Here is a 17,993-nt window from a genome sequence, read left to right as displayed (position 1 = left end):
AAGAATCTATCCCCTGGATATGGTATTAATGAAAACTATACAGGAAACATCATAACGCTGTAGAACATTTTCAGGACCTATGAAGGTCTTGGTGTGCTTCATGAAGTATCTTCTCCCTCCCGCCACCAGAAGTAACTACTATCCTGAATTTCATGTTAATCATCCCCTTGCCTTTTTAAAAAATAGTTTTACCACACATGTACGATCTTTAAATAGTATCTTTCAAATTTTATCTGTTATTGTTTTCATATAAAAGAGGTCCTGATTTTTAATTTTCTGTTACTTTCACTCTTATTCAACAATATTTACTTGAAATTTATACTCAATAAGACCTGTATCTGCAGTTATTCATTTCTAATGATGAATAATATTCTAAATGTGTCAGTATGCTACAGATTTTTAATCCTTTATTTTGTTTTTGACATTTGGTTCATTTTCTTCTTGTTTTATTGCTATTTTAAAACAATTATGGCATGAACATTCCTGTTTATGTCTCCCAGTGAACACATATGTGTGTGCCATTTTGAAGCTACTGCATTTTAATTAAACAAAATAAGTATGACAATAGCAAAGTATCAATTGACTATTGCCGTATAATGAAACACCTTAAAATATTAGCAACTTAATGCTGGTCTTGTGAGATGGCTTAGCTGCTCTGCTTATCTGCCTCAAGCTAAGCTGATTTCTCCTGGGTTTGTCACATGTTAGCCATCAGTTTGTGAGTAGGCGGGGATAGAGTGGACTAGGATGATATAGACAGGACATATTCAGCTCTGCCCTTCATTATCTCTCATCCTGAGCAGTCCGACTTGGGCTTGTTCTCATACTTGTTCCCATGCAGTGTCAGGGTTCCTAAAAAAAAAGCAAAAATATTATGACTCCTTGAAGTCTAACCTTGGAAAAGACACCCCATCTCTTCTGTCATATTTCTCTGGCTAAAATAAATCTTAAGTCCAGCCTAAATTCAGGGAATAGAGACATCTCTTCTTGATAAGTGGAGCTGAAAAGTCACACTGCAACCAACATGAGTATGAGGAGAGGTGCCGATTATACCACGTTCATTATCAGTGTCCCATGCTGACTGTTTTGGAGAATGAATTGTAGTGGGAGCTCTCCTACCCTGCAGGCGTTAATATGATCAATACAATCACACTGGCAATGAATTTTCCATTACATTGTAAACTCCAGGGTTCTGTTCTGTTGCTCTACGTCACAGTTTTTCAGGCCATCTAGGGAGCACAGCAAGGGAAGCCTGTGATTACTCTCTGTTGTTTTTCATCCTGGGTAGGTGCATGCCTTGCGCTGGGATGCCGTATGACAAAGTCATCCGTTCCCATGTACCAGAGATATCAGGAATAGAGCTGATATTTTGACATTCATCTGCCTTACTCCTTATCTACTTCTCTACTATTTCAGAACAAGAGATGGGAAAAGCATTATTAATTGGGCTTCTTCAAATCACTGTAGCATATTGTTTAATATCTGTCTTTATGTCTAAAAAATAAACTTTTTTTCCTTCAGTATCAGTCATCATGTCAGTGTAATCCAATACAGTATTTTCAGCACTCATAAACATATTAAGGCACTCCATAAATGATTATTGAACTGATTCAGTAATGAATTAATAAAAAAAAAAACCTTTTCCTCTCGAAAGAAGAGAACAAAACATCAGAGTGAAGCACAGTCTTATTCTTTAGGTCGCCGAATTATTTTTGGCTCTGACCTATTTTATTTTTACACCACACTATAATCAGCACCTTTGGCTCATGTTCACATGGTGTATGTGATCCTTCACACTGTGACGCTGAATAATCACTACTTGCTGGTAGGTATAACCTCTTTCAGATTGTCCTATAATGGTGACCTCTATAAAGACAAAAGCAGCACAGTGAATAGCAATCCTGCCTACTTAGCATCTCAGCAGTGGACAGTTGGTTTCAGGTTTTTGGCACGCCCAGCATTTTTCTTTCATTATGATTCATACAGTGGAATCTACTGAGAGCAAACACATTAACAAGGGCATTTATAAAACCACCTTTCCTGGAAAACTATAAGATAAAAAACTAGGTTTTGTTTCTCTTAGTGGGGAGAAATCTGTGCCAGTAGCTTTTTCCAGAGGATGTTACTGATTTATGAGATTCTAGGGAATTACATATTTTTAAACTTTTTATTTTCAGAATGTGTTTGTGTATTTATATATATATACACACATACATATATATGTATGTGTGTGTATTTTTATATATAAATATATAAAATATATAAAAAATATATATTTATATATAAAATATATAAAAAATATATATTTATATATAAATATATATTTATATATAAACATATAAAAATATATATAAATATATAAATATATATATATAAATACACACACAGAGACAAAAGTATAATAAATTTTATATACCATTCTGTCGAAACAGGATACAAGAGGACTATAATTTGATTAACGGGGCACTGAGACAATCAAAAGGCTGAGGATATTTATTCTTATTTCTTCTATCTTTCTTAGAATGTGGTGGTTATATAGTAATAAGAGATTTGAGATCAGACTCAGAGGTTAAACAATTACTCTGCTGGATTGTACTATTGTTTATTATCATTTTACCCATGAGAAAACAGAAACAAGGGGTCGAGTAATTGGCACAAGGTCACAGAGCTGTTAAGTAGTGTTGTGAGACTCTACAGATCTCTCCAAGTCCTGAGTTCACAACTTCACCATCATCCTACTCAACCTCACCCTTCTCAGCACACCTGCTTCCATCCCATTGCTCCTTACCTGGGTCTGTGGAACCCCCTTTCTACTTGATCTTAGCCAAAAGTCTGAGAAGTGATGTGGAACCCCCCTTTTATGGTGAACAGAATCTTTGAAATCCCCAAGTTTTCTCTTTCCCTTTTATCTAGTTTGCTTTTCCAATGAAGGTCACTTGCTCCTTGCCTTCTGGAATCCATACCATAATCTTTACTTTTTGTCTACTTTTGGGTAACTGTTGTGTCATATAGCTTAGCTATTACCTTTTGAATGTCATTCCTCTGTCTGTGGCATCTATTTTTTTTTTTTTTTTTCTGAGGGTGGCAGTGGTCATCACTTGCCTCTTCTCTCTTCCCCTTTTCAGTTTCTTGTTTATCCTTCCCCTTCCGGGGAACTTTAACATTCATATGATGACCCTTAGACCCCTTCAGTCTCACGATTATACAAAATTCCCAACAGTGATGATATTCTCCACTATTTTGTGTTTGGCAACTTATCATTGGCATAAAAAGTGAAACAAAGCTTAGTTTTAAAAAATACCAACTATGAAGTTAGATAGACCTAAATTAGAAAATGTGGCTTACTGGCTATGGCCTTGGTAAAGTTGTCCTCTGTAAACTTTAGTTTATTCCCATGTAAGATTTACTTAGCATATCTTTATTATATAGTTATTACTAGAACTAAGTGAGCGATTATCTGCTAAAAGTATAGCACAGAGCTTGGCATGTTTGTGTAAATCCTTAGTAAATGTTGATGCTAACAACGTGTGTACACATATTCTTCAGTCCTTAGAAGCATTCAACCTTTACGATCTATTATTATTTTTATGACCACTTCTATGCCTCTCACATCTCCCACTTATTCACTATAAATGAATAGCTATATTCTACATTCACAGCACTTTTTTTGTTATTGTTTAAATTTATTATTCCTGGATTCAAGTGCTTCTCTTTCTTCTATAAGCCATCTTCGTAATGCGATTGCTAACAAGTGGCATTGAGGCCCTTGTACTCTTCTATGTTTAGAAGTTCCTCACTCCCTACTATCAGCATTCTTTGAGCACATATTTCTTAGCTTACTTATCTTTGGGAAAGTCCTATTTTTCTTAACAAATCTCTACATATTCATCCTATTTAACTTCATCTGGCCCATCAATGTCCAGAAATATTTTATTTATTTAATTGATTCCAAATAAATTGAATCTGATATAATTCCTCCAAATTTTCTATTTTTCTCAAATCACCAACATCACTTTCCTGAGACTATCATGATTCTTGAAAGAACATACCATTTAATTCTTTGTGGCTCTTATTCAAAAGTGCATCTCTCCTATTCTAACTTCTATCTGATCACCAAGATAATAAGTTTAAATCTTCCCAGACTCTGTGGGGTCCTTCTTTCTATTAGACGTTTCTAAAAAACAAAAAAAAAGAATTGCAACTACTGCTATAAACAAGAGGAAATTTCCTTCATTTAACTGAATCTGTACTCACTATAACAGGAATATCACTTGTATTGTTAGAATACCAGCTTCTAGTGCTCTCAGGTCTTGCCGACGATAGCTGCTCTTTATAGCCATTGTTGCACAATTATCTATGGTTCTTTATCTGGTGGTCTCTGTTTTATTTACCAGACTATAAGAGTATTTGTAATCCTTTCCCCTCACCTTCTCTTTTGCTCTTTCGCTAACATTTTTTATGCCATTACTACTGTAGTCCCTATTGTGTTGGCTGCTGCAGGGCATAAACAAATATAATCTCTAATTTCATATCTTATAACTGAGATATGTCATTCTTCTAAGTTTTTAATATAAGTCATTCATATGTTTCCTTCTTGTATTTGAAATAATGGTGAGCTCTACTCAGTATCAACCCTGTCTCATTTTCTTTTCCAGCAGAAAGGAAGTGTAAGCTAGATCTGTGAGCCATGTGGATGAGACATTGCGCTATTCTGACCAAGTAGCATTTCTCTGCTGCTAATATTTAGAAGTTATGCTTTCTATAATTTAAGACTTCAGTATTAACTTAATCAATTCTAAATTTTGAGAATAAAGTAATAAAGAACTATTTCAGGAATATGATCCACATATCATCTAAGCATTATTATTATTATTATTATTATTATTTAATTTTGTTAAAACTGAAATTGAAGAAAAAGACAGGGACTTTGATTGGTCTCAGGATATACACAAATCAGAGAATGAGCTGTTGTGAGATGTTCTTACAAGGTCACCTGCGGGAATGCCCCGTCTATAGAGGATGCTGCTCTTTATTTATAGAACCAGTGAGCTGCTTGTAAAAGACTGGCCTATAAAAATTCTTTTTAAAGAAAATGCTATCTTCTTTGACTGGAAAGGAAGCAGCTTTAGCTTACCCTCATTTTGCCCCGGGACTGCCACATCTGCAGCTGGGACTTTCTGGAGTCTCAGATGAAGGATAGGCAGATGGAAGTTCTAACCTTTATAAAGGGTACACCACATCAAAACAGTTGGGAATTTAATCAATTAAAAGTTAAAGCCATTTACTCAGTGGTCTTTTCCCCTGAACAGGATGACCTCTTGCCCGTAGGCATGCAAAAGTTATTTTACTGTGTTCCTCTGGTTATTTTTAAGTCAAATCTAAAAACAAATAGAGGAGTCATAGTCCAAAATGTCAATGGACACTTGCCTTCAATTTGCACTGATACATCAGTTTTCAGGGAAGAAAAAAAGCCCCAGCATAAGATGGTTTTATTTTAAAGCCTGAATACACAGTCCTAGTAATTTTGTTAGGCAACAAAGTTCCTTTCAATGAAATTGCATGTTTTGCAAAATCTTTACCTTCTTAATACTTTGAAAGAGTAGAGATTATATTTGCTTTAATAATAATAATAATAAAAAACTTTTAGATCATAGCACCTGTGTATGAGGAGCTATTGAGAAAAACTTTAAAAAAATTATTTTTTACTTATTTTAATTAGTTTCAAATATACAGTACAATGGCTAGACATCTATATAAATCATAAAACAATCCCCTCAATTGCTTCCTCCCTGTCCTGGCCCTCCACCTAGCCAATGTATTAAGGCTAACTGCGTTCCCTGTGCCATGTTCCCCATCCCCATCTGCTACCAATTTATATTTCTTTAGCCCTTCACCCCATTCTCCCAGCCCCCAAACTCCCCTCACCTCTGTCTTGACGCCAAATTGTCCACTATATTTGTGAGTCTGTTTTTGATTAGTTTGTTCTTTTTGTTCCTTAGATTCGCAAATAAGTGAAATCATATAATATTTATCTTTCTATTCCCATCAAAGCAGTATCTTTTCCATCCCCTTCCTTTTCACATGTAGGGGTCTTGTTTTCTTATCCTTTTAGCTACTCCATCCTTTGATTGGAGCACTTAATTCTTTTTCATTTAGGGTACTTATTGATACGAATGTAATTGTTACCATTCTTTATTCCTATTTCTGATACGTGTTTTTTCTTCTTAAAGAAGTCCTTCCAACATTTCCTGTAATACTGGCTTGGTGGTGATAAATTCCTTTAGCTAGTTTTTGTCTGGGAAGCTCTTTATCTGCCCTTCAACTCTAAATGATAGCTTTGCTGGATAAAGTGTTCTTGGTTGTATATACTGGGTCTTCATCCTGTTGAATATTTTTTACCAAGACCTTCAGTCCTGCATAGTTTCTCTTGAGTAATCAGCTGCCAGTCTTATGGGTGTTCCTTTCTAAGTAATTATTGATTTTTCTCCTGCTGCTTTTAATATTCTTTCTTTTTATTTAAACTTTGACATTTTAATTATGATGTGTCTTGGTTTGGGCCTCTTTGGATCCCCAATTTTTGGAATTCTATGAGCTTCCTGGGGTTTTATGTCTATTTCCTTTACCAGATGAGGGAAGTTTTTCATCATTATTTCTTCAAACAGCTGTTCAACATCTTGATTTTCTTCAATTATGCCAATCAGAAGAATATTTGGACTCTTAATAGTGTCCCATATGCTCCTGAAATTATTTTTATAGTCTTGGCACCTTTTTTCTTGCCATTCTGATTAAGTATCCTTTGCTTTCCTGTCCTCTAGTTAGGGCATTTGATCCTTTTCTTTATTCACTTTGTTTATTCCACTTAATATACTTCTCATCTCAGATAATGTGTTCTTTATTTCAGACTGGTTCCCTTTTATAATTTCTATTTTCATTTTTATGTTTTTTTTTTATCTCTTTGTTGAAGCTCTCTACACTTCCCAAAAGTTCATTAAGCATTTTTATAACCAGTGTTTTGAACTCTGCATCTGTTATATTACTTGACTTCATTATATCTGGATCTCTGTTCTATTCTCTCATATGGTTTCTGCTTCTTTGTCTTCTCATTAAGCCGGCTTTCTGTGTCTGTTTCTATGTACTAAGCAGAGTTTCTAAGTTTTGTGAATTAGGTGTCCAGTGACACAGTCCTGAGAGGGGTTCAGCTGCAGGCCAAATTTAGCCCAAGCATCTGCACCTCAGATGCCACCTGTTAAGATTCAGCAAGAAATCCACAGATGCTGTGCTTATAGTTGCCTCAAAAGGCCACACCAGAAACTGAGACCAGCTGCCTTCAGTGTGAGTCTAGGTGCTGCTTAGCATGGAGCATCTGACTCACTGAGGATACACCTGGATGTGCCTTGGATGGAGATGTGAGTTGGGGGTGGTGGAGTTTCAGGGAGTCCTCTGGTTGAAGTGCCGTCTGTTATTCAGTTTGATGACATCATGGCTCTGGCGGTACTGAGTCTGCTCACTGGGAGCAGGGAGGACTCAACAGGGAACAATGGATACTGCAGGCACTTCTGTATCAAGAGAGTCTCACGTGGGCCCTCACTCTACCAGGGTCTCCCTATAAGTCCCTGGTGCCCCCTGCGTGCAGCCTAATTGACAATGTTGCTCAGAGCGAGCAAGTCCCTCACCACGAAAATCTGCTCATGGACGTGGCCCCTTTAAGAGACGTTTGCTGCTGCCACAGCCTGCATTTCAGTCAGCCGCTGGAGACCAGGCAGCCGCACCCTGTCTTACCTTCTGCTGTTGCAGGGTGATTTCCTGGACTTCTCCCTAGTTGTGAGGCTTGTTCTTCTAGATCATAGGTGATTTTTCCTTGCTGCTGCTTCTTATTACCATCACAACTTTGATTTGGTTACCAAAGGAATGAGCAGAGCCTCTATCGTCTACACTATTTTTTCCTTCCCCCTGAGAAGAACTCTTAATAAAAATTTAAAGGTATAAAATTCACAGTGTTTTTCTAGTCTAAGAAACACATTAGGCAGAGTATACTCATCCATCTGAAGTGTTTTAAATGTGTATTTTGGATTCCCACCCTCAGATGGTCTTAAAACAATTATCACTAATAGGATGCTCACGTATCTATAAATATCTAAATACTGGTTAGGATAATGTGGATGCAAACACATAGCGAGAAGGAATAACAGGCAGTGTCCAGAGAGTAGCTGATTCTGGAGGTACTCTTGAGACAGGGTTTGACCTGTTATAGGTGAATATGCAACATGTAAATCCCACTGAGGAGAGATCCCATCTATGGGTCTATTACTGTACATGTAGCACCTAGCACAGTGCCTGGCACTAATGGTCATAAAATAAATATTTGTTGATTGGACCAATAAGTTCATGACCCTAAGTGGAGTCATTTTATCTGGATTTTATGAAATTCCCTAGTCTCCAGAAAAAGCATGGAATTGCCATGGATAAGAGCTCCGCTTAGGGTATCATAGCACGAGAAGAATAGCTCTGGATGGTCTGTCCCCGATGACTCAAATGCTAATTTCTCTATGTATTTTTCCTGTCACCTACTAAATTTTTTTTATCTGTACATTAAGAAGCCTGAAATTTTTTTGGTAAATATTTTCCTACAATCTGTTTTACGACAAAATTGTTGGTTCTACCTTTGAAATATATCTTAAATATGTTTCTTCTTTACCATTCTCATTCCTGGTATATAACATGTGATTAATAAGTGCTTTTTGATTAAAGGAGTTATTGAATTAGAGAACGTCATGACCATAATTCAGACATTCATTGAAAGGCTTGAAGAAGGGAGGGAGGTGTGCACAAATACATATTCCTACTTTACAGTTTTATTCTTTGAATACTGAAAATCATGATGAAAAAGGACATTAATTTTTATCCTCTCCAGCTCCCATAAGTGCCTGTTTGATATCCCTATTTGTATGTCTGATTGGCACTGCAATCAGACATACAAATTTTAAAACAAATTTACCATCCTTTATCCCCACTAAATTTCTCTCCCTTCTGAGTTTCCTTTTAGTTGAAAATGTTATAATTTTTTAAGGCCTTATACACCCCCAAACTGGAAGTCAAATTTGACCACTGTTCCTAATAAAACCAATTGCCAAATTCTTTAACATACTTCTCACATCTACTCCTTTCTTTGTATTCTGACTGCTGGTACCCAAATCTAGGTACTTATATTTCAAAGTATCTAGGTTTTTGAAACCTAGTACAAAGTACCTGGGTATTTGAAAGAGATTCATAATGGGACTTCACCTCCCAACATTGTAGAAGCTCACCTAGGCTTCAACTATGGAATAACTTCAGCAACCCCACACACTTAGGTATTTATGTCTTTGGCGTTTGAGGTTATCTAAAATCTGACTCTGCAGCTTTCTCTCTGTGTCTACAATTGTCACCCCAAAGGAACTTTTCCCTTTGTTCAGACCTGACCATAAACACTTTTGACATCAGACCCAGGAATAATATTCTACCCTTATACTGCCACTAATTAAGCAATTTAGTTTGAGTACTTTTAGCTATGTTATAGAAAATGAATGTAAATACTGTAACTGCAAATGCAACCACAATTTATTGTAACACAATTTGAGCAAGAAGCAAATAACAAGGAAGATGACTAATACTTGAATAATTTGCTGCATATACAAAGAGTACAGTAATTGGCTCTGAGACTGTGGGGAAAAGATCATAAAATTCTTTTATAACACTCCTAATTGTGCACAAATTGAAAACTAAGAGTTTATGGCTAAAAAAATTGGTGCATAATTCAAGGATTCTGTCTTTTGTGGATAATGGACTGGGGAGGGAGTTAAACTCTGCACATCTCAGCTTTTTGGCCTGTGATAAAAGATTATAAATTTATTTACTGAAATGCAACATATTTCTGATATTTATAAAGGAAAAAATCTATTATCTCTTATTCATGAAGAAAATTCAGCAAAACTTTTAAAGACACCTTTCAGAAACATTAGAGTGTCTATTCCCTGAATGTTCAGGAGTGAGTTATTTAAAATTTATCATAGTTTTTTTCCCTAACATGACCAGAGCTGTTTCAGGGAAAGAATGGTTTTGGACAAAAGTTTTCCATGATTGATGATCAAAGTCACAAATGAAATGTGCCTATGGAAAATCACATTAAACTGGGAAATTACTATATTATGCACAGATCTAATTAATGCATTTAGGCTATATTTTATTACATGGTTTACCATGAAAATGTGGAAGATATTCCTACTGCTGACCCAATGTTAATTTCAGGTTCAATTATTTATAAAAAATTCAAAATTAACCTTGAGGTATGTTTCATAAGTGTTTCGACTGAAGTTAAATTTAAAAGCTAGACATTTTAAATGGGGATGTTCTTTATCATCTGCCAGTCAATAGACTGTTTTTACTATATTTTATAAATGTCAAGTAAATTATAGAGTGTTGGGATAAAGCCTTGAGGAGTTTAGTTAGAGAGGCTAGACTTGGAGAATAGCAACCTGGGACATTTGGTATGCCCATTTAAGAGATACAGATGTTGGGGCAAACTCATTGACAATTTTAGGGATGACATCCAATCATACCAGTAGAGTGTTGACAGAGGCTTGATGGCAGAGTCTAACAAAAAGGAATAGTCATCAAGACATGAGCATCACAGCAAGGAGCCTGAAAGCAAGAAATATTCGATGGTGGAAACAGGCAGCATTCTGATCAATATCAAAGAAGTCTGATAGCAGAGGTGGCCCCCTCTGTTTCCTATAGTATCCAATAGGACCAGAGTGTAAGGATCTCTAAGTATTTGTTCAAATGTTATCTTTAAAAGTAAGGGTAAAAGCAGGCATCTAATTCTTTATACATATATTTATGTAATATACATATAATTTACAAGGATTAGATAATATCTAATGACACAGACTACACTACATAGGGTTTCATTATTAAAATAGTAATAGTAAATCAACATTTCAGATAGTCTTTTTGATTATTTTTGCATACTTCTCAGATATAATGAAATCATTTTTTCTTCTTTGAACTGTAGCCGATAAAGATTCATATTTGTCTTTGCCATTTTCTTAGTTTTCTGTGATGCTTTAGGAATATTATTTTCAACCTTTGGTTTATTTTCCTGAATTACTTTTAATTCACTTAAACTTTTTGTGAGGGTTGGTTCAAAATTCAATAAATGTTTTAAAAGTTGCTTAATCGCTTTAGTCACCTGGCAAATGAAATTAAAGCTACAATGAGATACTTCTATACACTGTCCAACATGGCTGAAATTAAAAGTACTGATAATACCAATTGCAGACAAGGAGATAGAGAGATACTAGAACTCTCACTGTTGTTGGTGTGTGAACCATTGCAATTATCATGAATATTTTTTGCATTTTCTACTGAACATCTGCATAATCAATGATGCAGTATTCCCAATGCCATCTTTATACTCAAATTAAACCCATACATAGGTTCTGTCAGCAGTAGAATGAACACATAAATAGTGCTATATTATATATTATACAATTAGAACTACTAATTGGTGAATTACTGCTGTTTAAATGTGAATGACTCTTACAAACACAGGCTTTAATAAAAGAAGCCAAGTACTAAAAGAGCACATGTATTATTAGTCGTTCAGTGTCTGTCATGCCATTAAATTGAAAATTACTTGAAGGCAGGGCTGTTCCTATTTATTATAGCAGCTCCAATGCCAAAGCCTAATCTGGCAGATATCGATTACTCAATGAATATTTGTTGAGTGAATTCATAAATGAATTAATAAAAGGTAGTGTGGGACTGAGCCACCATCAGACCGTGCACTAGGTAACTTGCTTTAATTTGTGCACAACTACTAGCTAGTAATTGACCTGGAGTGAGTCACTTGAATGATGCAGGTCTTCATTTCATATCATTAGGAAAATGGTTTTCTTCCCACTGAATAGTGTGCCTAGTTCTCTTTGCTATATTCTAGCAAGGAGTTTTCCTTTGCAAATTCTCATTTATCTATATCTGATTATAGGAGGCAAAAGCTGAATTTCTTCCAGCAGTTCAAGACCCGTGTTACTGGCATTTGTGGTTTTGATAACATTATAAAAATGGGCACAAATTTAAATGAGAATTTTGCTACAATAGTAGATTCTTAAATGTGACAAGCTGTAAATAAATGGAAAAAGTAGAATTATTTATAAAAAAAATTTCATTAGGTATTACTATCATAGAGATGATACATGCAGAATATTTTTATACACTTATAAAGTATTTGGATAAATTTATAGATAAGAAGAGTGTCTTGGTGGAAAGATAGATAGGTTCTAGTACTTTGTGGTTCCTCAGAAAAATCCTTTAACCATTCTGAAGGGCTTATATTTTCTCATCTGAAAATGGGGTAATTATGATATATGTTTTTTTATAGGGTTGTTTTAAGGACAAAATCAAATAATGCACAGAGACTTGCTAGCATAGAATGACAAACCACATGCATTCGACAATTATATATATATTAAATTATATATGTATATATATTACATCTATCAATCATCTATCTATCTATCTATCTATCGATCTATCTATCATCTATCTATCTATGTGTATATGTATGTCAATGCAGAAAGCCAGGGGAATTGACTAGGAGGATGGTTGCAGGCACGGAGTGTGGAAAAAACTTGGCAAAAATTTTGGGAGTTAAATTTTATATAGGTCGGTGCTTAGTGAGGGGTGCATTGCCAAGGAGACCTGACTTTTGAGAATAATGTTAATAAATACAAATATCATCAGGTCCCACACATTTTCCTTTAGCTTCTGTCAGAGAGATGTTCTTATATAAGAAGGGAAGTTGATCAGATGTGAACAATTCAATGAACCTCTTGTGTCCAGTAACTCATACTAGGAAAGAAGTAGGTGAAATGGGACAACTGCCTGTTTGATATGATTTCCAGCATCAGTCTAGGAAGAGTCTAGGAGACATCTTCATTTTTATGAAGTTCAATTGTTGTTTTCCTGGTTTTCAAGATGAGTTATTGTGTCTTCTTCAAATTTTATTTGATTAATCCTAAGGAAGATTTATGAACTCATGATTTTCTTTACATTTCTAGGCAGAACAAAGTTTTACACACAGCAGTTGCCAGATTGTAGATTTTCTCTAGACAGGTTCATCATGCTCTTATCTGTGGCGTTGTTTATGCCCTGAGTGTCCAAGGATATGTGTAAAGATCCAGTGAACCACAGGGAACAGGAAAAAGAAAAGCTCTAAATTCATGTGGAAGCCTAGTGTAAAGCAATGTAATGGTGCCCAAAGCTGAGAAATAGCAGCAGGAAAAAGTCTACCCAAGCAGGAGAGGCTCATTGCCTAGCAAGCAAAGCAATTAGGACCCACATAATACAACTCCCTGTGGATAGCAGCTGCATCCCTTGCTTCCGAAACAGACTGTGAACCTGACTACTGCTTTCTGGCTTACTGGTGACAAAATATGCCCTCCATTTTCATTTCTAGGCATAGGAAACTTCACCTACGAAAAGCTGAAGTAGGGAGAAATAAGGGGAGGTGGCTTTGGTTTTGTCAAGATGGTGCTGCTCTCTGTCTTCAATCCCTGTTCTGATATTTATAATTCTGCAAACTGAAGCTCAAATTCCCTTCTTTTCCTGTCCGTAAAAGGGACCACAATAATTAAACACAGACAGGCTGAGAAGATTTTGCCCTGTATTTGATAATGAACACTTAGTCATTCAATAATACTTAATTCTTTAATCTCCCAGAAGAATAAATCAGCTTCTTTAGCTTCTGCTTCTGACCCCTATCTTTTAGCCATGTGCTTTGAACTCATAAGTGTTCCCTTCGTATTGTTTGGTGTGGTACCAGGAAGACTGGCATTCTTATAGTCTGTACACTGTTGTGTGCATTGCAAATATGACTTACCAATGCCTTCTCATTTTGCCACCACTTACTAATCACTAGACAGCACTGAATCAGGGATGCAGATTTTCTTTGGATGTTCTGTGTGTTCTTAGATTTACCCATTATTTGTTGCAAGGACATCATACATGTGAAGTAACACTCAACTTTTCATCTACTTTGGGCCTAACTAAGACCGTGTTTATGATATATTCACATAACCATTTTTTTCCTTTCCTTTATTTGCATACTTGAATTTTCTCCTCAAAGTTACTTGATTAAATTTGCTGTTTTTTCCTCTTTTTAAATTTGTTTCTCATTCATTATTTTTTCTTAGTAAGAACTTTTCGATGCAAGAAGCATCACATTTTTTTATATTTTGGCAAAAATGTCTTACCTATTTGTGAACTGGAATTTGAGTATCACTATCCTAAAGGTCTTTCTGCTTTTTACGTTTTATATTATATTCTGATTACAGTTGCCAAAGCAGTCATTTAAAAAACACAAGATAGATCATATCTAAACCTTCCAACAGCTTTACATCTCACTAAAAGTTCAATCCCTAAGTGGCCTTCATGGCTTTATAGATTCTGTCTTCCTAGTTATCTCTATGATTTTCTTTCACTTTCCCTCTTTCCTTCTTGCTCATTCCTTTACAACCAAGTGGGCCTCACTAATATTCCTCACACACACCAGGGAATCCCCTCACCTCGGGCCTTTGCAAATGCTCTTCCCTATGCCTTCTTCCAGAGAGCTGTAGGGTTCACTTTCTCATGTCTTTCAATCTTTGCTTAGTTTATAGCAAAGAGATCAACATATTTTTCCCTGATGAGTCTATTTAATTTTTCCACTTTAATTTGTAGCATTCTCTATCCTTTTTTTTCTGATTCATTTTTCTTTTTAGCACCTTTTACCAGATGACAAACTACACTATCAGGTTTTGTTCATTTTCTACCTTATTCTACACTCGCTCGTCTTATGTAATAATGCATTCCCAGTCTCTAGAACAATGTCTGGTGCATAGAAAGTGCTAAAAAATTTCAATTGAACCAATTAATGAATAAGTTATATTATCAACTCTGTTATTGCATTTATCATGTGGTTTCATGTATCTCAATTTTAGAGTGTAAATTTCTCAGTATGAGACTTTTACTTTTGCAGCAGTGGTCCTTTGCACATCTGTAGGAAAGAATGCAGAAGGTGTAGAGGAAATGGTTGTAAAACGTAAGACCCAAAGGACCTTTTGCCTGCAGTTTGAAATTAATACCACCAGATGGTAACGTTTTATTATAAATAACTAAAATGTACTCTCCAAGGTTTCTAAAAATAGTGAAAACCAAAATTCCTGTATGTTAAAATATATACATATATAATAGAAATTAATTTTATATTAAATAATAAGCACAAACATTGAACACAGAATAATGTTGCAGTAAATTATGTGATTAGGATGCAATTTGGTATTTAAAGAAAACTAAATTATAGCCACTGAAGTACCTTACCATATTTAACTTCCCATAATTTGTCACATTTCCAGAGAATTTTAAATGGCAAATTTATTTGAAAATCATCTCTGATTCTTCTTTGGGAATCAGGAGTCTCCTTAGAGACATATTCAGCTCCTAAAGAATAAATGTTAACACTGGTATAAGGTTTTTTGTAGCAAATGTTTATTCATTGTCTTTATTTAAAACAAAGAGTCCCAGTACTTTCATGAGTTTTACCTTCAGAAACTACACCAGATTCATGATTAATAGAAAAAGAGCCCCCCTCTACTTTGGCAAGGGGTAAGGAAGAGTAATTTTTGTGAAATACACTCAGAACCTTCTCCATCACAAAGGCTCACTCTCTAGGAAAAATGACTGCCAGAGATTTATCCCATCTCTGGGAAGGTAATCTCTCTCATTCTAGACCATTTGGGCTTTCCTTTCTCACCAAGGAGAAAAAAAGAAAAACAAACAGTCAACAGGACTTACTTAGGGATTTAAGGAAATAGTCTAGTAATGCAAGAACCAGAGAAGGGAATAAGGGGAAGGGGAATAAAGCTATACCACCGGAGAAACATCAAGAAAGCCACAATTCCAAGACAGACTTACAAAAAGACTGATCTATAATCACAAGATTGTAAGATTATTGCCACCCCAACAATTTTCCAGCGTAACAATGGATAATAACTGAAAGGGCTGAAAGACTTAGACTCTCAGGCTAAGGAAGTCCAAAGCTGAGAGAGAAGATTAAAAAATAAAGGCAGTAGAGGAATTTGAAACTTCTAGCACCTATAGGTACAGCAAACATTAAACACAGCATAACTTCTAGCCAGATTAATATAAAACTTCACACTAAAATCCTATTTACCTCAGTTCCTATTCCTCAATGCAACATGTATAATTTTCAGACACAACAACAAATTACAAGGCATGCAAAAGAAAAACTAAAAATATAGTTGGAAGAGGCAAAGTAAGCATCAGAACCAGAAACGGATATAACAGATACCAAAAGATAAGTAATTTAAAATAATTATGCTTAATATGTCAATCTAATGGAAGAAGTAGACAGACACCGAGCAAGAGGAGATTGATAATATGAGCAGAATGACGAAACTCTAAAAAGGATCAAAAGAAATTACTACAGATATCACTTTAAAAAAGAGGAAGAATGCCTTTGATTGACTCATCAGTAGGGTGGATATTGGTTAAAATAATAATCAGTGACCTTGAAGTTGGTCAATAGAAATATCTCAAAACCCAAGCAAAGAAAAAAGAATGAAAAAAGCAGAACAAAATATCAAGAACTGTGCAACAATCTCAAAAGATGTAACATAATCATAACTGGAATAGCAGAAGGAAAAGCAGATGGAGCCCAGCAATATTTGAAGTAATAATGGCTAAGAAGTTTCCAAAACCAATGACAGAAACAATTCCAAAGATTCTGGCAGCTTAAGGAACACCGAAAAAGTATAAATATCAATGAAAGTCACATCTAAGCATTTCATATTTAAACTGCAGAAAACCAAGGTCAAAGAAAAGGATCTTGAGAGAAGATGGAGGGTGATGGTGATGGTGATGGTAACCCTTATCTATGGAGGAAAGTAGTCTATGATGAAATTATACTAGACATCAATAACAGATGATAGCTGGAAAATCCACAAATACCTGGAGGTTAAACAACACACATTTATATAACACCTGGCTCAAATAAGAAGTCAAAAGAAAATTTAAAACATTTTTCAATGAAATTAAAATAAAAATTCAACTTTTCAAAATTTGTGAAATTCTGAGAAATCATTGCTTACAGGAAAATTTATAGCTTTATAAGTTTATATAAGAAAAAAATCTAAAATAACGTATGCTTTCACTTCAAAACATTAAAGAAGTATAAACTAAGCCCAAAACAAAGGAAAAAAGTGAACAATACTAATATGGAGAAAGTACAGTGTCAAAAAACAATGGTCCCGGTAATTGCCCTGGCAAAAGCTGGAGATTTTGTGGAAAATGTGAAATACCACTTTGGCACTGCCACTTTCAGCTACCCTAGATGTTGTTTTTAGTGCTAGTTTATCTAAGTATTTTCCTATTCTGGGTATCTTTGCACATCTAAAAACCTCTGTGTGTCTGTAAGTGAAAACAGAGCCCGTGAAAGAATATGTATAAGGCATCTTTTCTTTGTGATTTTCTTCTGTTCAAATTCAATATTATTTTCACATTTCAGTTTCTATGATTTGTAAATAGCGTGGACACAGACTCACAAATGAATGGTGTTAGTTCATCAGTACAAAAGGGATCAATGACTAATTCTGACAGGAGGAACTGGGGAATGTTTTTCAGAGAAGGCATTGCTAGTGTTGAATCCTGAATCACCATTCAGGCATTTGATTATGTTACTAGTACATCGAGTGTAGTGGAGGACAGGATGAATCATGAGCAGGTGGTAAGGACAGAGTTAGGTAATTAAGGTAGATATTGTGGAGGTCTTTGTATATTGTGGTAAGGAGCTTGAGATTGATTCTTGAGAGGATTTAGGAGAGTTAATGAAATCAAAGTTAAATAAACATCTTTTGATATAGAAAGCCATAGTTGGGCCTTAGGAACCATTGGAATTA

This window comes from Rousettus aegyptiacus, unplaced genomic scaffold (assembly GCF_014176215.1).
Source record: "Rousettus aegyptiacus isolate mRouAeg1 unplaced genomic scaffold, mRouAeg1.p scaffold_m13_p_5, whole genome shotgun sequence".
NCBI lineage: Eukaryota > Metazoa > Chordata > Mammalia > Chiroptera > Pteropodidae > Rousettus > Rousettus aegyptiacus.
This window is presented reverse-complemented; position numbering follows the sequence as displayed.